This window comes from Felis catus, chromosome D4 (assembly GCF_018350175.1).
Source record: "Felis catus isolate Fca126 chromosome D4, F.catus_Fca126_mat1.0, whole genome shotgun sequence".
In the NCBI taxonomy this organism is placed as follows: Eukaryota; Metazoa; Chordata; class Mammalia; order Carnivora; family Felidae; genus Felis; species Felis catus.
In genome coordinates, this window is record NC_058380.1 from 94,027,661 (window position 1) to 94,051,296 (window position 23,636).

At 64.7% G+C, this 23,636-nt stretch overlaps 2 long non-coding RNA genes across 2 annotated transcripts; one reads left to right on the forward strand and one right to left on the reverse strand.

Moving 5' to 3' along the window:
- Positions 1 to 4,027: 4,027 nt before the first annotated feature.
- On the forward strand, positions 4,028 to 11,956 carry LOC109494040. The gene is made up of 2 exons (XR_006588760.1): positions 4,028 to 4,487; positions 9,801 to 11,956. It is a non-coding gene; the product is annotated as an uncharacterized LOC109494040 (long non-coding RNA).
- LOC109494041 lies at positions 10,836 to 22,757 on the reverse strand. Its single transcript, XR_006588761.1, has 3 exons — positions 22,644 to 22,757; positions 16,742 to 16,887; positions 10,836 to 12,230 (listed from the first exon to the last, which is right to left on the reverse strand). It is a non-coding gene; the product is annotated as an uncharacterized LOC109494041 (long non-coding RNA).
- Between the last annotated feature and the right edge of the window lie 879 nt (positions 22,758 to 23,636).

Consider the following 23,636-nt stretch of genomic DNA (forward strand, 5'->3'; position numbering starts at 1 on the left):
CGTGACCTCGTGTTCGTGGGCTCAAGCCCCGTGTCGGGCTCCGTGCCGACGGCTCGGGGCCCGGAGCCTGCTTGGGATGCTGTGTCTCCCTCGCTCTCTGCCCCTCCCCTGCCTGCACTCTGTGTGTGCGGATCGAGAAGAGCTGATCGCACAGGCACATGTTGTTCTCTCCCTCGGAGATGGGTGTGTGGGAACCCGGCCCTCCCGCCCTCCTGCCCCAGAGAGGCTGCACAGGCAGCCAGGATAATGATGCCCGGCTTGGGTTCCACGCTTCCGCCAAGAACAGAAATTCTGGGGCCGGGCTTCTGAAACCCTCCTCCTACAGGGGGAGATGGAAAGCGGGCACGTCCGAGAGCGAGGGGGGCCCCGGGGTCTTTCTCTGTCCTTTCCCCAACCCAACCAGCTTTGCTGATGATAAAGGCAACACGTGCTCGCTGCGGAAACGTAAATAATACGTCGGAGCCGGACGAGATGTGTGAGTGACAGCGTGTCACCGCCCCGCCGGCCCCCAGCCCTGGAGAGGGTCCGGGGGACACTGGCACGTGGCCACCAGGGTTTCCAGGGCGTCTGCAAAGATGCCGTTTCGGCAGCCGTCCGTCCCCACCGGCAGGGACGGGGAGAGCTGGCGGAGGGCCGGGCTTTCCAGTGAGGAGACCCGGCCGGGACTCCCGGCCCTGTCACCCTGTCGCCGGCGCACCTCGGGCCTCTCACAGCCGCGGGAAGGAGACGGCAGCACTCACCTCCTAGGGCAGCCTTTTGTTTCCAAGGGGCTGGGGGCGCACCGGCCAGCCTCGCCCAGGGGAGGGCAGGGGCAAAGCGGAGGTCCGGTTGCTGAGTCAGGAAAGAGGAGTGTCCGTCAGGATCCGCCCCCTGCTTTCACCCTTCGGTGGCTCCCCATCGCCCCAGGCAGGACAGGCCCAGATTCCTCACGGCCTGCGGTGATGAGGCCTCCCCGCCGTCCCCTGCTGTGCCTTCTTTTGGGTGTCAGCAGCTGCCTCGGGGAACCCCAAACCTCCACCACGTGAACGATTCTCACTGCGGTCTTTTTAAGCTTTTATTTAGTCTTGAGAGAGAGCGCGAGCGTGAGCGGGGAAGGCGCAGAGAGACAGAAGAGAGAGGATCCCAAGCAGGCTCCGCCCCGTCAGCAGCTGTCGGCATCGAGCCCAACGCGGGGCTTGAGCACACGAACCGTGAGGTCGCGAGCCGAACCAAAACCAAGAGTCGGCGTTCCGCCGACCGAGCCGCCCAGGCGCCCCACTCGCCGCCGTGCCCACCAAAGGGCTGGGCTTCCAGAATGGGACACAGCCACGAGGGCTCAGCCCAGCTTTGGGGCCGCGCCACCGCGGGTGCGTTAAATGGCTACGCCTCGTCCAGATGAGGAAACTGAGGCCTGGTGCGCGGGCCCAGCAAGGGCACGCAGCCCAGAGTGGCCAGGCGGGCTCCACGGAGGCCCCGAAGCCACCGGCCCGGGCTCCGGGCCCCCACCCTGCACTGTGCGCCCCCTCCCTGCCCCCGCCCTCCATCTTCTGAACCCAGAGGTGCGCTTTAAGAGAGATGGCCGGGGGCCCGTCCTCTGGCTTTTCTTCCAGCAGAACTCTCAGCTTCCTGTTTGCCAGACGAAAGACACGAGGCCAAGCCGTCAGACTGGGGGCAAAGTCCTTCTGAGGAGCTTCGGGTGAATAAGTTGGAAACCAGGTGGAGAAGCCCCTACCGTCCTGACACCCCGGCATGAAAATGCAGGGAAACGTGTTAAGGACAAAACTCCAGGGCCCGCAAAGTTCCCAGGCCCCAGCGAGTTCTGGGGACCCAGCAGCGTGTGGGGCGGAGGCAGGACGGGGCGCAGCCAGCTTGGCCCGTGGCGCCCATCGGATGAGTCTCCCTCAGAGACAGCCCCAGCAGGCCGCAGCCCAGAGCCACTCTCTGAGTCCCCCCAGGCCTCGGTTTACCTGGCTGTCAGATGGGCGTGCGAGCGCTTCCCGGACCAGCCCCAGCGGGGCCGCGCAGAGGCCAGCCATTCGGAGTGGGCACGTCCTCCTCGAGGAAGGCCAGGGTCGCCAGTCGTCCCCAGGGGGCTGGTTACCCATCGTCTCCAGCCCCCAGCAACTCACCACAAACCCGTTTGTCGGGGACTTGGAAACCAAGCAATTTGTACCTGCCTCTGTGGGCACCACAAAGAGCAGACACCCCTCAAAACTTCCGGGCGCTCCGTCCCCACACCTGCACCCGCACCGACCCGGCAGGGCAAGCACAAGGCCAGCCGGAAAACGCGTCGCCTCCCTGGGCCTGGCCTGGAGTGGCCGCCCTGCTTTCGGGCTGGGGTCGCTGGTCCGTGGGCTGCAGGCAGGCAGGGGGAGGACGGGGGCTCCAGGGCACCGGGCAGGCGGGCAACAGGAGGAGGGAAGGAGAGGGGGCGAGGCTACCTAGGTGGTGGGGAATTAGGGAAAGAATGGGGTGATTGCGGCCAAGAGAAAGGGACAGGGAAGCACTGAGCAGGGCCGGGATCAGACCCAGGGTCCGCAGCCGCCATCCCTCGGGTCGCCGGGCACAGGCCCCGGGCTCCCCAGTCCCCAGCGAGGGCGGGGGGGCCGTGGGAGGAGAGGCGTCAGAGAGGACACGGCAGCCCGGGAGCGGGCACCCCGGCTCTGCTGGAGCACCCAGTGCATACGGAGCACCCGCTGGAGACCCTGTCGGGTACAGAGCACCTGCTGGGGCATCCCGCCAGGTGCAGCTACGGGAACACGAACAGGAATGACAGCCATCCACACGGGCCCGGGGAAGCCTGAGGTGCACGGTGAGCGATTCCCAGACCCCGGGAAGGAGCCCACCCTCCCAGCACAAGAGTGACCATCGCTGAGGGCCCTGAAACCCTCGAGGGCTGGGCACGCCCACCACGGAGGGGCCTCTCTCCGTGGCTGGGAGTTAGTAACCTCGGGTCTCAGAGCCAGGTGGGAAGGAAGACCTGTGGCTTCCGTGGGTCATCCTGCGGCCCAGGGCCTCACCGTGATCCCTAGCCGGTGTCGGCTCGGGCACAGGAAAAGTTTCCCAGGTCGCAGGGCAAGCCGGTGGCCCCTGGGGACGGGGTCAGGGTGGCATTAGCTGCGTCCGCTCGGTCACCGAGTGCTTCGCCTCCTCAGCCTAGGCTCCCCACCCCGTCTCACACCCTGGGGAGCAGAGGCCCAGGAGGTGAACAGCACACACACATCACGGGGGTTCTCCAGCTTGTGTTGAGCCCAAAGCCCCCCCGTGACCTCGGGCCTGAGGCCCCCTGGCCAGAGCCTCTGCCCTCTGCTGGGGCCTGGACACGCTGGGGGAAGGTCAAGGTCCCCTGTGACCACGGCAAGCAGAGTAAGGTAGGAAGAGACTGGAGGGAGCCCAAGAAGCGAGAGCCCCAGAAGGAATACAGGCTGCACCTTCTCCACCCCACCTGCCCCTCCAGGCGTGGATGAAGGATCCTCCAAATGATGTCATAAAAGGCTTCTCTCTTGAACAGAAAGAGCCTCTCTTTGGTCATATTCCCCTTTTTGCCCTGTCCGCCAGGAAGCTCACCGCGGCACTCAGGACGACCACGTGGTCCCTGTGCTTGCTTCGCCACCCAACCATGCCCCCTGGAGTTGGCTTTGCTTTTCATCTGTCTGTCTTCTTTGAAACGCGTGTGTCCCTGGCAAGCCTCCTCAGACCTCGGAGGAGAGAGGTGACTCTGTCTTCTTTTGCCTAAAGCCATGTGCCAACAAGGCTGATGTCCAAAGGGGCCTCGAGCTCAGGAAGCAGTGAGGCCCGGGTACAGGTCCCAGAGTGAGAAGGGGTGAAGGGGAAGGTTCCGTGGGGGGTCACTCAGGAGCCCTGCTGGACATCAAAGGGCAGTCGCTGTGGGGGCTGGAACCTAGTAGGGCCGGAGGGAGGCACCGGGCAGGGAAGGGGGTCCGGGAAGAGGCCATCTGGGAAGACCAAGACCGAGGTCATGCTCCAAATCAGCAACGGCTGGGGCTTTGGGGGGCGTGGGGGGTGCTGGGGAACTGGTCCCTAGGGGGCCCACCCACCCTACAGACCAGGACCCTCCCACGCCTCCCCTGCACGGTGGGCCCTGTGCTTGCCCCGGGACAGTGCGGCTGCCTAGACTGCGTCCAGCCCCACGTGTCCTGCTCTGGGGCGCACCCAGCTGTCCCTTTAAGGAGCTGGGGGCTGCTGCTGGCACAGCGCACGGCCGGCCAGAGAAGAGACGGGCACGTTCCTGATCCTTCTGGAAGGCTGGCTTGCAGAGGAGACAAAATGTTCTTGCTCAGCTCAGTAAACAAGCCTGAAGTGCTTTGAAAGCCTCTGCCGATACAAAGGACTGAAAAACACACAAGCCTGGCAAAAGGAGGCCCAGCTGCGGGAGGAGTGCGTGTGGGAGGGCATCCGGGCTGCCCCCGGCCCCGGCTCCCTCTGGGTCACCTCAGAGGCCACCACGGGTGCGCCCGGGCTCCCCACCGCGGCCTGAGCGTGCAGAGGTGGGTTGTGTATGTGAGCCGGCAGGTGGGAGCCCCGGGGCGGGCGCCCGGGGCGTGGGGGTGCCGTGTCTGTGCGTGTCGCTTGCCACGCGTGTGGGTACGCACGGCTCCCGGCTCATCCCAGCACTTCCTGGGAACCCAGCGGGAGGAGACCCGGGTTAGCACCGCCCTTGGACGGGAGCAGGGAGCCCCGCTCCCCGGGGAGCTAATTAAGGGCCCGTGGAACGAGGCGACCCCGCGTCTGGAGGCAGGGCGTCTGCAGGGGCTGGCGGCCAAGGCGAGCGGGGCGGGCAGGCGAGCCTGGGGCCCATCCAGGAGTGCTGTGCGCAGTAATCGTGCCGAGGGCACAGGAGCCCCCGCGGGGCCGCCCCAGGCGCGGGGAGAGGCGGGCCCTTGCGTGGTCCGGACGCCAAAGCCTGGCCTTCCCGGCAAAGGCCGGGCTCTCGAGCCAGCTCAGCCGCTCCCGGCTCTGTCGACCTGAGGCAAGTGGCCACTTGCCTGGTCTGTAAAATGGGCAGATGTGAGGTCCGCCCGACAGGCCGCGCTGACGGCCACCACCGCCCACCTCTGCATCGCAGGCGGGAGGCGTGCGGCCGCGTCCGGGCCCTGCTCGGTGACTGGGTCAGGGCCCTCGGCCTCGCCCGGCGGAGGGGCCAGAGTCACCTCCCCCTGTAATCTGCCCCCCCACGCCGCCAGACCTGGCCGTGTGCCCGACTCAGGGCCGGGTGCTGGAGGGACGGCACCGTACTCAGGCCGGCTCACCCTGCTGGAGGGACACGCACAGACCGGGGCCTGGCCGGGCGAGAGGTGCCACGCTGTGCGAGAGACACACGTGTGGCCTCGGGCCATCAGCCTGGCCTGGGGGGTGGGGGGAAGATAAGGCATGAGGCCTGCAGGCAGGGGCAGCCAGAATAGTGACAGGCACACAGTAGGTGCTCAGTTAATGCCTGATGAGTAAGTGAAATGAACCCTGTGAAGCAGGAGAACACTGAAACCCAGGGGAACGTCCTTCTAAGGTCACGGGTGCCCCCTATTTGCCTGGCCCCAGAGCTGCGCCCCTCCCTGCCCGAGAGGCCAGGCCGGCACCCCCGGACCTGCCCACAGAGCGAGGATGGGGCACACACACAGCTTGCACCTCTCCATGCGTCGAGGCCCCGGGGCTCCTGCCCGGGAGCCCGCTCTGTCCTCTGTTTTGCTGGCGAGCCAAGCGGGGCAGGAACGGCCAATTCCCTGAATTCCTGCCCAAACCCGGGGGGCGGCTCCGGGCGGGCAGAGGAGCTCCCTGCGAGCCTGGCTGCTTCACGAGGCTTCCCCGCCAGGAGGCCCATTTAGGAAACGGGTGGCAGGGAGGGGCTGCGGGGGCGTGAGGGGTGACGGCTGCCAGCCAATGCCGGGGCCGCCAGCCGGTCCACCCCTCGGGCTCCCAGCGGCTGGGGGCGGGGGGAGGGTGGCACTCCCCGGCAGGGCTGAGCCTCTGGGTACCTGTGGGCCAAAACCACTCAGAAACCACAGGCCAAATGAGTCCACTTTCTAAAGTGCCCAGGGAGTGAGGGAGACACCGTGGTTTCTGTTCCAGCATCCCGGCCCGGTGAGGCGCGAGGCAGCGACACCACGGGAGGGACGGGGAACGTGCCCCGAACTGCCCCCCGGGTCTTCGGGCTTGCGCTGACCGTGGGCCGCGGGACATGTGTTCGGGACACCCTCCGGTGTCTGACAGGTCTGCTGATGCCCGAGGTGTCCTCCCCCAGCCCCAGGAAAGCAACAAAGGCACCAAGCATGTCCCGGCAGGGAGGAAAGAGGCCAGGAGGGGCGACCGGGCCCAGCCGCCAAGACTGACGCACAGGGGACCGACCTCTTGGCCGCGGCAGTGTTCCTGCCGCAGTCTGGGTGCCCCCTCCCGGGGGTCAGGCTGGGTGTCCCCTCCCTGGGCCCCAGTGTCCACATAGCACCTGCTGGCCCTGCCCTGGAGGCGGCAGACCCCGGGCTGGGTCCCCCCTGCACCGCCTCCCCTCCTCGTCATCTGGGAACCGGGCCCCCAGACCGCCCTGGGGGAGACGACGCCGGTCCAGCCAGCACGCCCGGGGGCACACGGTAGGTAGAGCGACAGACCTTGGACCCAGGGCCTGCTCCTGTTCCTAAGGGCTAAATGGCTGGGTCACCAACCCCTGGCTGCCAAACCCCACCTTGGGGAGGGGAGAAGGGAGGGAGGGAGGAACAGGGGCCCCCCAGCTCCGAGGGGCAGGGAGGGGGCAGGTGGGTGAGGCCAGAGAGCAAGTGAGCGTGCCACAGGAGAACACAGCGTGCCACCCTGTCGGGGGGAGGGGGCTGGGCAGGAGGACAGAGCCGCCCCTCCCTGCCTGCGTGCAGGAGGAAGCCAGGGTGGGAAAATTCAGCAGAGGGTGCAGTGGGAGGAGGCAGGGGGTGGAACGATGGGGACTAGGAAGATTTGGGGTGGGGGAGGGGGCAGGCCACAGCGGCCACCGGCCGGTGACCCTGAGCCCCTCGGCCCCTCCACGGCCCCCTTCCCCATCGGGAAAGGAGGAGAGGTTGCTGGAACAGGTCCCTTCTCGCCGGGGTCAGGGCAGCAGGTGGACGGGGAAGCAGCCCCAGGCCCCGTGCCGGGCTCCGGGCTCCGGGCGACACCAGTCCCGCCTCAGACGGAAGGACACGGGCCACGGGGAGGACTTCCCCCGGTGCCCGGTGTCCTCTAGGCTGCTCCCGTGGGTGGGGCCGCCCTTCCCGGCCGGCGGAGCCCTGAGGGGTCCCCTTAAGCCTGCACGCCTTGATGTCCCCAACACGGCCCTCGCCTTGTGGGGAGCAGGGCCAGCCGGGGCTGGACCCGTGCGGGCAGGTGGGGGCTCCCGGGCCTGTGGAAACGAACAGGCGCGTGTGGATCCCTGAGGAAATTCTCCAAGCAAGGCCCCAGGGAGCCGCCATGCAGAGAGAGAGAAGCGGTCCAAGCAGGAAGAGGAGACGAGAGAGGCACAGGATGGCCCTCTGGGGACCCAGGGGCATCTCAAAGATGCAGAGGGGGCGCCCAGCCCGCCAGGGAAAGCGGAAACAAAGCTGAGAGTCTTCTGGAAAGCAGAAACAGGCTTCCCTACCCCCGGGACTTCAGGGAGCGCCGAGAGGAGGGGGCCGTGGTCTGGAGCAACAGGGGTGCTGGGTGGCGGGCAGGTCTGGTTAGAGGCTCCACCTCCCGCCTAGAGATGCCCTTTGACCTGCACCCGGGCTCCCGGGACCTCTGTACCCCAGTGCCCTTTCCCCAGGGACACTGCTAACATGTCATGTCACAGAGCTGGTGTTCCAGGAGCAGCTTCCAGGAGCCCCGGAGCGGCCTCCCCCCTCCCCCACGCCTCCACCAAGCCCTGAGGTTCATCATCAGGGAGACAGGGGCCTTGAGGTCTGGGGGGAGCCCCATGCATGCGACAGGGCCACCAAGTCAGGCTGCCACGTCAGCCGAAGGCTTGGTGAGCTCTCCAACAGGCCGTGAGGGTCCCGGGTCCCCCCATCCTCAGCCTCCTCTGCCAGGTGTTTCTCAATGGGGTTTAGTGGATATTTAAGAGCTCGGAGCCCCCCCCCCCCATCTCTGCCACCAGCCGTCCACCACGCGCTCACTGTCAGCATCAGCGTCCCAAAAACGTGGGTGCCAGCCCATCACACGCTTGCCGAACAGCCCTCCTCGGCTGCCCAGCCCCCCACAGGGAAAGCTGTCGCCATGCACGGGCTCCATCGCCCTGTGCCAGCCTCCCTTCCCCCGTGCAGTCCCCCAGCCTGAGGCCATACCTCCTCCCCCCGGGGCCCTCTTCCCAGGAACCCTCAGGATGTGCAGCTTCCCCAGAGGCACCTCCCAGCCTGCCCCGCTCCCCTCGCCACAAATGGCCTGCACCCCGTCCCCTCCCTCCCGGCTCTGCGCACAGGCTGGCTGAAGAGCTAACTCAGACTAGAGTGGGAATGGCTGCAAAGTGGGCTGTCGAGTGACTTTGCCCTGGAGATGCATCACTATTGACAAAGAAGTCAGCCTTTAGCCAAAGGGGTGGGGTTCCAGAGCAGAGAAAGACCCTGGGCTCCAAGGTGGGGTGCTGCCTAATTCACAGTCCGCTTTGCAGTTCTGACGGCTCCCCTCCCTTCTCAAGGCCCACAGTGGGATAGTGACTTGACCAGCCTCTCCCCCAGCCAGTGGCAGGGCTGGGTCAGGATCCCAGGGGTCTGGCCTGCACCGGACCCAGCCGAGAGCAGGAGGCGGAGAGCCCTCTGACCCCCAGAAGGGTCCCCCGGTCATGAGACTCCAGGAATCGGAGAAAGGGTCCCACGGGAGCGGCCTGGTGGGGGGTGGATCCATGGCCCCGGTCGCCAGGCAGGCGGGGAGGCCACAGGCCTCCAAATTCCAGGCTAATTGGCATCTGTCAGAGCATGCTCCTCCACAGCAGGCCTGACTTTCACATCCTGTCCCACACTCTGACACGAGCCCCGGAACAACCCCCCCCCCAACCCCCCGACATCCAAACTGACACGGCCCTGTCCCGCCTGGGCCGCCCCAGGAAGCCTCTGACCCGAGCCCTCTCCGAGCCCAGAGGCACCAGGGCGGCCGGGGCCACAGGCCTGGAAGGAATGTGTCCCTGACCCGCGGGTCGGAGCATTGCCGACACAGGCCCCAGAGGCTCAGGAGATCAGAGCCGGCCGCGTAAACAGTGATAGGGAGCCAGGGAACCGCGTCTGCTCTGATCCAGACCCCGGGATGAGGAAACCAAGCTCCGGGCAGAGCACGGCCCCACAGGAATTGCCCAACGGGTCTGTTGCAACGGGTTTGGATTCCGGGGTCAGCCCTCCCAGCCTCCCTGCCTCCCGGCTGCCCTGAGCGCCTGAGGTTTGGGGACACGGCTGCCGGGCAGGGAGGATAGGTGTCCCTGGGCCCCCACACCCCGTTGTCCATGGACCGGACGTGACGGGGCAGAAATGGGGCCTCGGGGGCAACAGTGGCTCAGGGCCGACCCTTCCCCTCCCGGAACAGTCCTGGCTGTCACCTGGGAAGCCGGGAAGGCAGTGAGGCCTGACAGACAGCCTGCCCACGGGCCCAGCCCCCGAGGGGCAACCCGACCTTCCCCGCAGCAGACAGCTCACCAGCAGGAGGGCACTTCGCCCTGCCCCTGGGCTCACGGGGGCCCACCTAGGCGGCCTGGCCTCACCCTTCCTGTCACACACGGGCTGCCAGGCCACCTTCAGCCGCCCCCCTGCTTTCTCCTCCCAGGAGAAGAGGCAAGGCTGACCGCCATTCACCGTCGTTCCCCAAATCTCTCCTTTTTTTTCCCGCAGAACCTAATTTCTTTTCGGTGCAGCCCTTTCACGTGCAGGCGGCTGTGATGCCGTCTCCTCCCTGCACCCCACCATGAAGCGGGTGCCGTCACCCCATTCTGCGGGTGAGGACGCCGAGGCCAGAGGAGAAGGGATCAGCCAGGACCACACCCGGAGCCGCGGATTTTACTTCTTGTTCCTGGGCCAGCAGCGAACCAGGTACGGGGAGACAGGCCCTGGTGCGGCCCGAGGTCAGATGGACCCCCCTGTGGCCTGTGCCTCCCCGGGCGTCTCTCCCCTTTCCAAGCTGGGGTCCCGGGAGGATTCGGGAGGACTGTCCACGGAGCAGCGGCTGCCTTCCCACAGTCTTCCGGGTCAGGGAGCTACCCCGCGGGAGAGTACCTCCACCGGCTAGGGGACCCTCTTCTGCATCCATCCCCCTGGTGAGATGCCCACCACCCCGGGGCTCAGCCCCCCACCCCAGGGACACGCCTGGCCTGGCGTCCAGGGGTCAAGCATGTGGCTCACCAGTCAGGAGCCCGGACATCCTCTGAGAGCCTCAGGCTCGCCTCCCGAAAGGGAGGGGTGACTCACCCACCTGGAGAGCTAGCTCGGGGGACACACGTGTGACACGTGCCCGGCACACGGCAGGCCAGCACCGTCCTCCTTAGCAGGGTCCTCCCTCTGCCCCGCCTCCCGAGACAACCAGCACCCCCCACACCCCCACACCCCGCTCCAGGCCGCCTGGTGTGGGGTCCTCGTCCCGCTCAGGAGGTCTCAGAGCCCCGTGTCCACACCAAGGCGCTGTCATTGGGATCCCGGCGGCCTTCTTGGCGGGCGCCTCCGTGCCACGTGCTGGGCTCTGGGCCCCACCTCCAGCGCAATCCGCCTGGCCGTCGTGCAACCCCAGGCAGGAAGCAGCACCTTCAGGAAGGTTCGAGTGACCCTCCTGGGCCGGGAGCCCTGCCGTCCAGCTGTGGCCACGCTCGGGGCGGGTCCGGGCCACCGGCCGGCCAGTCCACTGCAGGACCCACGTAATCTGCCCAAAGCAGCACGGCTAGTTAGAAGTTTTATTGATTGAACACAATCGAGTGGAAATAGTAAAAGTTCTCCCGATGTAACCCACTTTTTCTTAATGGGTAATCTCAGACACTCGAGTTTGTATGTTAAAGGAGCTTTAGGACAATTTAATAGCTCATAAAATTTTATAGTCCCAGTTGAAATCAGAGTGATAACTCTGGCCTGCACAGCTATAGTTTGCTAAATGTCTCTCGTCTTTTTTTCTTTCTTTCCCTTCCATTTATTGGAGAGTTAACATCTGCTCGGCTATGGGGCGGTGGGGGGAGACGGAAAGGAAAGGAAAATAATCATCTGTTTCTCCAGAAGAGAGGGAAGACATTCGGGCTCTCCCGGCAACATCTCAGTTTCCAAGCACGTGGTTTTCCTTGAAGTCAGAAAGAGGTTGAGGTTGAATAAGCCGCCTGGCCCACCGCTGCGAGGCATCGGGGCCCCTCCGGTGACCGCTGGTCCTGGTCTGCCCCGGGCCGCAGCCACGTCCTGGGGTCGGCCGCAACCGGGAGGGGCCCGTCGAGAGTCACAACCTGGCCACTTATAAAGTGCCCACTGTGCACACCGCCCGGAGGACCCACGGAGAAGGGCAACATGAGCTCACTGCCTGGGAGGTGCTCACGCTCAGAGGCCGAGGCTGAGGTCCTCACCCGGGCAGACGGGCCAGAGGGGCCGCCCTTTGAAGGCTTCATGGAGGAGGCGGAGACGGGACGGGGAGCCCGGGGGCGGGCAAGACGCAGGAGCCGCGTCCAGAATCCTGGCTCCACCCGCACGGCCCCCAAGAGAAGAAGCGGGAAAAGGCGTATGCCACAGCACGGGGAGCCCCCGACGCGTCCTGTCGCGTGAGCGAAGGCAGACGGGAAAGGTCGCGTGGTGTCGGGTCCCTTTTACGCAGAGGCAAGAGGCAGGTTGGCGGCGGCTGGGGCTCGGGCTCGGGGCCGGGGCTCCTCCTGGGGTGGATGAAGAGGTTTCGGAACCGGGTAAAGAGGTGCTTAGCTGTGCCGCACCGTGACCGCGCTAAATGCCGCTGGACTGCGCACTTTAAACTCGTTCCGTCCATCGCGTGTGAATTCCATCTCAATAAAACAAAATTCCTTGAAGGGAGGAAATTCGTACCGACAACGGGACATATGCAACACTCACCGGGGACAGGCCCCGGACCCCGTGCCTCCTTTACCTCTCCAGCCTGTGCAGGGATCTGACCCCGGAAACTCGGGGCAGGGCAACCGGTCAGCGGGGCGGGACGGGGCAGGGTTGAGGGCGCAGGCTGGCTGCTCCTCGAAGCGCGATGGCCTGGCTGTGTCCTGGGGGCCGTGGGAAGGGCTGCGTCCCATCGGAGCTCACTTACGGGAGGGCGGCTTTGCAAAGAGCCTGGGGTCAGACCTGCGGATCAGAGCACGTGCTCCGCTGGAGAACCCACAGGGGTCAGAGCAGAGCCCTCGCCCTCCCGGGACGCCCCAGGGAGCCTGCCTCTCTCCCCACCTCCCCGCCACACCCCTCTCCTGCCTTCTCTGGATCCCCCCAGATTTCCCGTTCCTAATTCCTGCCCGGGAGAGCCCTCCTCGGAGGCAGCCAGACCCTTGGCGTAAGGCTGGCTGCCCCGAGAGAGGGCCTGCCCCCCACAGCAGCCACGGAGAAGGCCCCGGCCACACGTGGCCACCTGTGAGGTGGGTCCTGGGCTCTCTCACTGAGCCACCGCTCCCTGGACACCCTCCTGGCTTTTGCCCAGCGGCGGAAAGGATAGAATGAGGCCACAGGACCTTTGTCTCCTGCCACGTGGAAGCACTTATGCACGGTGAGTCCACACCGTCACACAGACCTCGGACGCCGAAGAACAAAGCGGGTGTCCAGCCGGGTTCGTTTCGGCGGGACGGGCCCCCACTGCCTGCTGGGATTCGGGGATGAGGGGAGGCTGGGCTCAGGCCCGAGGTCTGCCCTGGACAGGCTGCAGCAGCCACCCAGTACGTGAAACCTCGCTGGACCAGCAAGAAACATACCTGCCAAGGAATCTGCAAAGCCTCACTTTCGTCAGGGCCCTCGGGGGCCTGGCAACCCCGGGAACGCAGGCAGGCGTTAGGGAAAAGTGCACGGGACCGCCCTCCTTCTCACGAGACTCCCACGTGACCCGGGGACTGGTTTCTCAGAGCGCTTGGCTCTCCTCATTTTTTTTTTAATTGTTTTAATGTTTATTCATTTTTGAAAGACAGAGGCAGAGCACGAGCAGGGGAGAGGCAGAGGGAGAGGGAGACACGGAATCCGAAGGAGGCTCCGGGCTCCGAGCTGTCAGCACAGAGCCCGACGCGGGGCTCGAACCCGTGAACCGTGAGGTCATGACCTGAGCGGAAGTCGGAAGCTTCACCGACTGAGCCCCCCAGGCGCCCCGACTTTTCTTGGGGTGGGCTCGGTGCTTTCTCTGACCAGCAGCCGTCATCCACCTGGGACACCTGTGCCCCTGAGGAGGGTCTGGCTGCGGCAAGTGGGCGGGCGGCCCGTCGCGGGAGCCTCGCGCTGGTCCCGGCACCCAGATCCCATCTGCAGCTGAGGCAGAGGGCGAGATCCACATCACAAGCCTACGTGGAAACCTTGCGAACGGCTGAAACAGCACAGGACGCTGCACAACACTCCCGGGCGCCCCCTCCAGCCCCCCGGCCTTTGCCGCCCCATCTGTCCAGAGCAGGCACCTGTCCCTATGCATCTGCCCCATCTGGGTGGCCTCCTCCAGGCCGTCCTGACCCCGCGCACAGAAGGCCCGGCCCCCGCCACCCAAGCAGCCCCCTGTGGCCTTTCCTCGAAGCCCTTGGCCGCATTTAAGTCATGTGATCTGTGGTTTCATCCACCTGTCTTTTCTGCCGTGGCCTCCGTGGGGCCTGACGTGGTCCCTGCAGGCTCGCCCGAGCACTGAGCCTCGGAGGCAGGTGAATATTTGCCAGACGATGCCCGAGTATTGAAACGGAGAACACTTTCCGATCCGGACACCTGAGCTCGAATCCTAGCCCTGCTGCTGAATTGCATTGTGACCTTGGGCCGGTCACTCAGTCTTTCCCGTCCATAAGATGGAGACAGCGGCACGGAGACGGCGGGCCAGCCTCTCCCAGCACTCCGCCGGCCCGTGGATCTTAAGAACGAAAGGGTCTTTTTAAGAGGTCTCGCTCGCACCCCCACCCCCACAGAGAGCGGCTCCTTACAGGGCCCCTTTGCTCTCAGGAGAGACTCCGATGTCTTGGCAGAGTGCATTGTGGGAGCCAAAATAATCACATTGCAGACGAAGGGAGAGAGGGAAGGGGAAGATAATTGAATATCAGAGAGGAAGCTAGTCTCAAGCCAGCCGTTTCATGGTTCCTTCTCGTATTTATGTTTTCGGGGAGGTCCCCCAAATAAAACAGCGCTATTATTTTATGACTCATAAAATATACGTTACGGTTACAACATATCATAGCCATAATCATAACCACACTTACTGAATACCTACTATGCGCCGTAAAACTCTCAAGGCGGGTCTGACCCTCTCACTTGGCAGCTGGGAAGACGGGGGGCCACGGGGCCACGCTGGTCTCCGCCCAGAGTCGAAGGCAGCGCTCTCCCGGCCCCGCCACCCATCCAGAGCCCTTTCTGGGCTCCCCGGCCCCCGGGCTCAACCCTCTCCCATCACGGGGTGGCGTCACACCCTTTTCATTTCCAAGTCTCGTTGCTACAGATGCAGCATGAAAAATGAGCCAATAACCCAGTAAATCCGAGCCACTCGGCACGAAATGTAATAACAGCTGTGAGGCAGTGCCAGCCAGACAGATTGAGCAGGCTGCGCCTCCGAGAAGCTGCCCTCTAGGGCTCCGGGGGACGACGTCGAGAGGGCACAGAAAGGTCTCAGCCCTCCAGACAGAGAGGGTCACGGCCCGGCGGGGGGCAGGTGCCCGGGACCCGCGCACACACGACCCGCGAGGGGCTCCGGGTGGCTGACTTTGCTCCTCTGTCCCTCAGCCTCCGGTTCTGCGAGATGGGGCGCCCGCCTGGGGTCCGCCCCGGGACGCGGAGAACACGCGCAGCTGGGGAGCCCCTGCGCAAGGTGAGGCCCCCCCCCCGGCACGGGCTCACCCCGGGTCGCACAGCGGCGTATGACCTGGCTCATCAGGAATCACTGCTTCCCGAAAGAACAAGGTGGTGAAGGCGTTTCCAAAGGAAGACGTATATAGTACAAGCTGCTAGGCCTCACCACGCTGCCTGTCCCCGCCCCCTGCTCCCACCCCTGACCCGGGAAGGGTCGGGGGCAGCCTGACAGCAGAAGGCACTAGAGCAACTTACCCCCCGAGACTCACAGGTCCACTGGCTCTCAATCCCGGCTGAGCCTCCTGAGGCGGGTTCTAAACATTTCACACCCAGGCCCGGGGACGATTTCACTGGCCTGGTGTGGCCAGCTGGCCAAGGACACTTGACCCCTGTGCCCTGCAGGGCACCCAGCAAGCGGGCTTCCCGCCTCTGTGCGCCCCTGAAGGGGCCAGGAGACTGCAAAGCCCCCCGAGCAGGCCAGCACGGCCGGTTCCACACCAGCACCGGAGTCACGCGGCCTTTCGGGTGAAGTGACACCGCCCCGATGGACCTCACAGATGCCCACGGGGGCCCAAGAGCCCCTGAGTGCCCCGGTAGCTCTCAGAGGAGTGTGGCACCCAGGGGGCCATCACCCTGGCCTCCCGCCTCCCGTGCCAGGCCACGGGGCTCTGAGTCTGTCAGACAGGGACCCAACAAGGCAGCAAAGTTAGGCCCCACCTTGACGGGTACTCGGCGGTGTGGCCACGAAGGGTCTGGAATGCTCTGAACATGACGGGGCCACGTGCCGTAGGGCCACCGCGAGCGGATGACCCCCTCTGCCAAGGAGACAGCCCTGAGCAGCCTGCCTCGCTGAGGCGAAAGGGAAGCACAGCAGTTCTGACCCTCTTTTATTTTATTTATTTTTTTTTTTTATTGGGTGTTTGGGGTGTTTTGTTCACTGTGGGTATTTTAAATTAATTATAACTTCTAAGAATATTCCATTAAAGCGTGATTTCTCTTGATTGTGGGGCTCCCTGGAGCCCAGATCGAGAGCCTGGCTTTCCACACCCCAGCCCCAGCCTCGAGTCGCCTGTGCTCTGTCCTGCTGGTGTCGCCCTGCCCACTCTCTGTGCCTCTGGAAACTCCGCCGGTCACGCGGGTGAGTCCCCAGGCCCCCAGCAGGTGAAGGCGCCCTCTGTTCAGGCTCCTTGTTTCCCAGACTACATCGTGATGGTTAAAAGTTCAGTGGCTTCAGGGGCGCCTGGGGGGCTCCGTCCGTTAAGCATCTGCCTTCGGCTTAGGTCATGATCTCAGGGTCCGTGGGTTCGAGCCCCGCGTCGGGCTCTGCGCTGACAGCTCGGAGCCTGGAGCCCGCTTCGGATTCTGTGTCTCCCTCTGCCTCTGCCCCTCCCCTGATCATGCTCTGTCTCTCTGTGTCTCTCAATAATAAATAAACGTTAAAAAAAGGAAAGGAAAGGAAAGGAAAGGAAAAAAAGAAAAAAAAAAAAAGAAAAGAAAAGAAAAGAAAAGAAAAGAAAAGAAAAGAAAAGAAAAGAAAAGAAAAGAAAAGAAAAGAAAAGAAAAGAAAAAAAACAGCTTGGTGGCCTCGGCTCCAACGGGGTGTTTTGGAGTCAGGAAGTGCTCCCGGGGTCCTCACGACGAGCACGATGTGGCTCCGTGAGCAGTAAGGGGACCCCTCGTCGTGTAGACCCACGCCAACAGCACTGCCTGAGTCTCACCCCAGCTCTGGATGTCCCACTGACGTCCTGGGACGTGAAAGGCTGTTTGCGATTTACCCAAACTGGAGCCTCACAATCCGCGAGAGTCTCGGGTGCGTGTTCACGAACCGCTGGACTTCCCAGGAAAGCACCTACCTGAGGGTAAGAGGCTTTGCTCTGTTGGGAACGTCACCGTTTGGGGAAGTCACGTCACAGACGCGGCAACGGCCGCCCACAGTCTCCCGGGCACCTCCAGCTGCGGCCGGGACTGCGGATCCGTGCCACCGGGGCCAGGCTTCCTGCTGGAGATGGGGCGGGCGCTCACACATCGAAAGACACAGTACCTGAGTATCAATGATTCCCCTTTAACCATGGTAATACACCCTTTATATTACACTCAGAACGTTATATTGACTTTTTTCGAGATCCTACGCGAAGTGAGTTTTATTTCCCGTGATTTTCATTTCAGGACAGTCAAGGGGGTGCGGAGGGGTCCGTCCAGGGATCCAGGCTGCGCAGCAAATCGCCTGGGAACGTTACAAAATGCAGGATGCTCCTACACCTGGTCTGGGGAGGGGTGAGGGCAGGAGCGAGGGCAGGGGTCAGAAGGGATGCTCTCCTGTGCAGCCACAGTTGGGACGCTCCGAGTGCCCTCCCAACCCGGGCAGGTGGCCCCGGGCTCTCCTGGCCTCTGCTTCTGCATCTATAAAATGAGAACGTTCCGGAAGCACCCAGAGCCGGGCACACGGACACTGGAAAGCAGTTGCTGTCACTGTGATTCACGCCCTCCCGGCTGCACGGCAGTCTGTCTGTCTGGTGGCCTCGGCACCGCACAGCCCGGACCCTCCACACGGGGCTGGCACGCAGTAGGTGCTCATCAAACGTGTGTCTCCACCAAAAGAGCCCCCCCTCCGGGGCCCACAAGGAGGTGAGACTCCCAATCCTCGAGGGGGGCCGGTGGGGGCTCCCCTGCCCTGTGGGGGGACATACGTAGCGCGGTTACAGGGGGCCAAGAGCACGATGCGACACTGCAGACACAGGCGACCGTGAGAGCAGCCACGTGCTACAGGGGCCGAGGCAAAGGTTCGTGACTTCTGCAGACGGAGGGAGGGAGGGAGAGCCATCCGCAGTCGCTATTCCCATCGGCGTGCGATTCCCGCAGGGGGCTGTCGGTGGCCAGGGAGTGGGGGGCTCGGGGGGCAGGGGTTGGGGAGACCACCAGCCCTGCATGTGGCTCTGGAGCTGGGGGGGCAGGGAGGCGGATGCCGGCGGGAAATAGGGGACAGACCCCTACCGGGAGCCTCCCTATAATCTCAGTTACTGCTATGGAAGGGCAAATGGGAAGCCCCCACCTTGGAAGGGGCCCCGATGCTTCATTAGCCCGTCAGCTTCCAGCCATCTGACTGGAATGGGAAAGCGGGCCCGGGGGGCTGAGTAGCTGTGAGATGCCAGCTCCGACCTCCACCCCCGTCCCCCACACCGGCATCTTTTGGGGGCGGGTTTGCTTTTGGTGTTTGGGGAAAGTCCCCAACAGGCCAGGGAGGCCAGGAGGCTGGGCCGGGGCAGGGGGGGGGGGGGCAGAGAGCCACCTGAGAGCCCAGAGAGGGACAGAGGGACAGGGTTTCCGAGCGGGGCGTCTGGCCCAGACCCGTCCCAGGCTGCCGACTGTGTCTGCAGCAAAGGAAAAGAATCCTTTTTGCTGTTTTATTCTCGTATAATGGACACGCGGCAAAGCTCACCCTTCTCCGCGTTCGGTTCTGAGAGTCTTACACACGCACGTGGTCGCGTAACCGCCGTGCGTCCCGACACCCCCAACTCCCCTGTGCGTCCAGCTCGCCCCCCGCCCCCCGGCCACCGGCAGCATCCGCTGCGCTTTGCGTGGCCGTGGTCCGGCCACGGCGGTGGAACAGGCGGCGTGCGGTCTTGGAGCCGGCACGTTGCCCGCGAGGCTCACCCACGGGGCCGCAGCCTTTGAATCGCCGAGCGCCACCCCTCGCAGGCACGGGCCTGGGCCGTTTATCTGCCTCCCAGTCGAAGGACAGCTGGGCTGTTTCCAGTTTTCGATTAGCCAAGTTCCAGAAAATAGTTTCTCAGCCCAGAACAGGCTTCCCAGCCACCAGCTCTGGAACTGAGCCCCTTCCACACGGGTGGCTGTGTGCGGACATCTGGGCAATCACGAGAATTGCTGGGGAGCCGCGAGGCTCAGGGACCCCGGGTCACCAGACCCCCTCCCCCACCCGAACACCCATGCACTCAGCAGGTCAGTGTCGCTGCCGACTGCTGCCTCCCACCCAGAGTCACGGGCCTTTTTCAAACCTGGGGTCCGGGGGTGGCTGGGCGTGGGCTCTACCCTCTCTGTGCACCCTCCCCGTGTGGGTGGCACCCAGGGGCTGTGCCTGCCCTCACCCGGCCGGCCCAGACATACCAGGCTCCAACTCAGCACGGCCGAGGGGGACAAGGGAGACCCGTGCTGCCGTTTCTCCGCCCAGCCAGCCACAAGGTGCGTCCTTTGGTTCCCGAGGGAGGGCTGCTGGGTGGCCGGGCTCGCTGCCCCCTTGCGTCCCCGCCGCCCGCCAGCAAGGAGATCACTCAGGCACTGATACGATCGCCGCGGGACAGACGGAAATTGGAGTGTCCCCGGTGCTTGATCGCGCCAGCCGCGGCCGCAGGGACATTAGAGGCCCGCGTAATGGCCCATATTCAGCTCCCCTCACAGCCCCATCGTGACCTTGGGCGGCTGGGAGCCCGCTGCTGTTTTAATGAAAAATCAGGACTTGGGGAATGGCTATGGCTTGGTGGGGGGCAGGAAGGGGGAGGGCTCTGTGCAGCTGCCCTCAGTCCATCTGTCCACACCGGCCCCTCATGGGGGTTGGGGACCCCTGAAGACACAAAGAGAGCCCCACCTCGCGTAATGCTGGGTCTAACCTGTGAGCTGGGGAGAGGCCGGGATGGGGCGCAGCGGGAGGGGGGGGGCGGGGCAGACACAGGGGGAGGGGCCGCCGTGCGTTTGTTGCTCCCACGCCGGGACAAAAGGACCCTCCGTCCAGGCTGGGCTCACCACCCACTCGCCAGCCTCAGTTTCCCCGTTGCAAACAGCTTGGCCCCTCCCACTCTCCCAGCGAGAACTGACAGCTTCCATGGAGCACCTACTGAGTGTGTCCCCACTGCCCCCAGAGCCCCCTGGGACCCTGGGCTACCATTCACCCCATTTTCAGATGGGGAGACAGAACTGACTGCCCAAGGTCATGCAGCAAGGGGAGGGCAAGCCGCCGGGGTGCCCTGGCTGGGTCCAGTGGCCCCCATGCACACCCTGGGCTGTTTCTCCCAGCTTTTTTCGAGAGGCCAGACCCAGGCTGCCCTCCGCGGCCAGGGCCCTGCCCCCCACCGCCCACCCCCAAACCCTTGCCAGTCCTCTGGGCTGACAGCACACCAGCCAGGTGGGCACCTGGCTCTCTGCAGCCAACTCCAGGCCCACAGGGAATTTAAGTGCCAAAATCAAGGCCAGGGGCTCCTGGCCCTCCTTCCCCTCCAGGGGCCTGGCAGGAAGGTCCACCAGGCGGCCGGCCACCCCCTTACAAGCCCCAGGCTGACCCCAGAGTATCGGAGTAGGGGTTCCCAGCCCCGCCCTGAACTGGGCAGGGCCCCCCGGCCACCACCGTCGGCCCGCTCTGCCCTGCCCGTGCGGATGGAATTGGGGAGCTGGGGAGGGTCCACTGCAAGTGGACCACTCTTTCTGGCTGGGCTGGGGTAGGGGGAGTCCTCCTGCACCTCCCTCCCCTCCCCAGAGGTGCAGACATCGTCGCTGGGCAGAGCAGAGAACAAGGCCCTGAACTTGGGTCGGCGAGGGGCTTCAGACTGGATGCCCCCAGCCGGACCCATGATGCTGGCTGGCTTCCCCGGGCAGTCCCCCCGAGACTGAGCCTCTCTGTTGGGGCTCCTCCTTCCCCCACTGCAGTCCAGGGCTAGCCCACTGGTAACCAGGCCAGCTGCCTGCAGGAAGTTTCCTGGAAGCCTTGGCCTTGACCCTCTCTTGCTGCCTCTTTGTTCTCTTCTCTCGCCTCCTTGGCCTCTCCTGGGGTTCGAGAAGGAGCCTGCCCTCATTAGCCTCAGCTGCTCCAAGCAGGCTCAGAAGGGCCCTTCTCGCCGCTCATAACCCCCTCAGAACTCCAGGTCGGCCCCTCTCTCCGAGTGGCTTCCTCGGGGACATCAGCCCTGCTCTGAGGTCAGAGAGAAAACAAACTCCCAGTGCTGATGGCCAACAGGGACAGGGCCCTCCCCCGAGGCCGGCACACGCGAAGGGCCCCGTGTCTGTCCACGCTCGAAAATTCGCAGCAACCCCAGACGGCAGGGATCAGCATGACCCCCATTTTTCAAGCCAGAGCACGGAGGTACAGAGAGATAAGATGACTTGCCCGGGCTCACACAGCTCCCAGGTGGGGGTGGGGGTGGGGGTCCAGGATGCAAACCCAGACAACGAGTTCCAGAATCTGTGCCCTGAACGGTCAACCCGCCTTCCACTGCCTTGTCGTCCTGTAACTTCCCACGCCTTTTTAGAAAGCCACGGAGTACTGGTTCCGTTTTCCTAACGTGGCCTCACGGGAGCCTTCCTGGCCAACCACCGCGCACATCCCACCTCCCTGCGTAGCCTCCAGAGCCCCGTCCCCAGCACGTGCAGTTACTTCCCCAAGAGGCCTTGGACGGGCCAACCCTCCCCCCAAGACGGCGCCCCCGGAACCGTGTCTCCTCCTCGCTCCTGGCGCATGGGAGAGACTGCGCAGGGCAGGGGCTCGGAAATGCTGACTCAGTCTGGAACGTTGGAGTCACGGGAGTCTGTGGCCCACAGGAGAGCGGCGACCCGGTGCCCACAGGTCCCCAGGGGCCCGAGGCAGGAAGGAAGGTCAAGGTGGGGGCGGGGGAGACACCACTTACTGAGCGCTCCCGGGCCCGGCTGAGCCCGCTGGGCCGTCTGCACCCCCCACGTGGCCTGTAAGAGCCTCGTGGCACCTCTGAGCCAGACGGCACCTGCTCCCGGGTGAGGAAAACCGGGCTCCAGCAGGTGAACTCGCTTGGCCTGCACGAGGCAGGGCTGGCGTTGGAACCCGGCACTTCTCCCTGGTGCCAGGACCCACGGCAGGTGTCGAGGGCCACGGGAGCATAGAGAGCCCCCCTGCAGACCCGCTCCTGCCGTGAATGCGGCCCGCAGCCACCCCACGGCGCGAGCCCAGGGCCCCCCGCGTCCCAGCATGGCCCGCGTTCAGAGCCCCGCGGGGTTTCCAATCAGTCCCCACACGGAGCGCAGATGGGACACGGCTGCCTCCACCCATTGGATTAACACAAGGTTTTGGTGGCACCCACCGGCTGCTTGCTTAGCTCACAGCGAGTCGCCCTGGACGATTCCCGCCACGAGCCAGCAGCAAATATCAGCCATGCCTTCCCCTTGCCGGGGGAGGGGGGACAACCTGGCCGTCTCAGGACCCGGAGGGGAGGGAGGCTGGGGGTCACTGCTGCTGCTCGTGGGGCAGTGACGCCGATCCTCCTCTGGGCTGGCCACTTGCCCACCCTCACTCCCGGCCAGGTGGACTCAGGCTGTGAAGCCAGTGAGGGGCAGGAGGGCTGGGCTGGAGTGAGGCCCCCCCCCGGCCCCACAAGGAGGAGGGAGGCAGGGAAGGAGGAGGGAGGCAGGGAGGGCCTGTCCTCACCAGCGCCTTCTTCCCACTCCAGGCGCTAAGAATGGCACCCTGTCCCCCAGCCTAGAGTCACCGGCACCCTGCAAGGACCCCCTGGTCCCCCCAGGCACCTCTGTGGTCACCTCTGACGCAGCCCCCCTCCTGAGTTACACCCTGGAGCCCACACTCCGCTAACAGCCAGCAGCAGGTGGCATCACCTCTCCGAGCCTCAGTTTCCTCATCTGTAAAACGGGTGCCTACGCCACAAGGCCCTAGTATGTTTTCTGTGAGATAAGATGGGTCACCCAGTAGATACAGAGCCTGGCTCGGGAAACGCCCTGCAACCAGGAGCCGTGACCATTGGCGCTGTCCCTGGGGCCCCGTGCCCTCACCCAGCCGTCCTCCAGCCTCTCCCACCGTCCCATTCTCCGCCTGAGGCACAGTGTTGCTTGCCTGGCTTCTCCACTCCAACACTCCGAGACTCATCCTCCCTCTGCAGGCCGGCTCCACTGCTCCCCAGACTTCCAGGCCCTCCCAGAGCTGGCTTCTGCCCGGTGGCTGCTGGTCACCGGGGACCCCACGCTTCGCCCCGTTGGCCCAGGCCGCTCCCTGCAAGGGAGGCCCCGTGGAGCTACGGCCTACTTGGCCGCAGGTCGGCCCAAGTGGTTGGGCTGGTTTGTGGTGGAAAGGACACCGGGCCAGGGCCCAGGGAGGGTCCGATGCCTCCCCGGAGCCCGACGACTTGGCTGGGCCGCCGCGGCGAGCACGCCAGAGGCCCAGGGCCCACGGACACCCAGGCGCTCCAAGGATCTCTGCCCTGCTTGGAGACCAACGGGGCCAATTTATCCCTGCTACACAACTAGGCCAGCAGGCTTCGCAGAGAGGGCTGGTGGGGAGCGTTCGGGCTGCGTGGAAAGAAGGCGAAAGAAAGAGGAGAGTCAGCATTTGTTTGCCAGGCCGGCTTTCGCCCCTGGAGAGCATTTCAGGGCCCCGAATGCCAATCACAATGTGCTCGTGGGCGACGAGACCAGGAAAGTCGGGGCGGGGGTGGGGGGCTCCAGGCTCGGGTTCCAGCTCTCCCGGGGACGCGCCCAGCCGCCAAAAAGTCCCGGTGAGCGCACGCGCACAGCCGCGGGAAGTCGTGAGGACGTGGCACACGCGGGACCCCGCTGCCAGCCCCGGCCCCCCGCGCCTCTCGGAGGCTGGGCACAAGCCCTGTCCCCACGCGGGTGGGGGTGACAGCGCCTGCCATCAGGGTCAAACAAGAGCGGGAAGTGGGACGGACCCTCCACGTCTTCTGAGTTCACGTGGCTTCCACTCTCCAGACGTTAAGGGGTCCTTTGGCCCCGAAATCATGGTGATAACGGATGGCTGGTGGGTTTTGT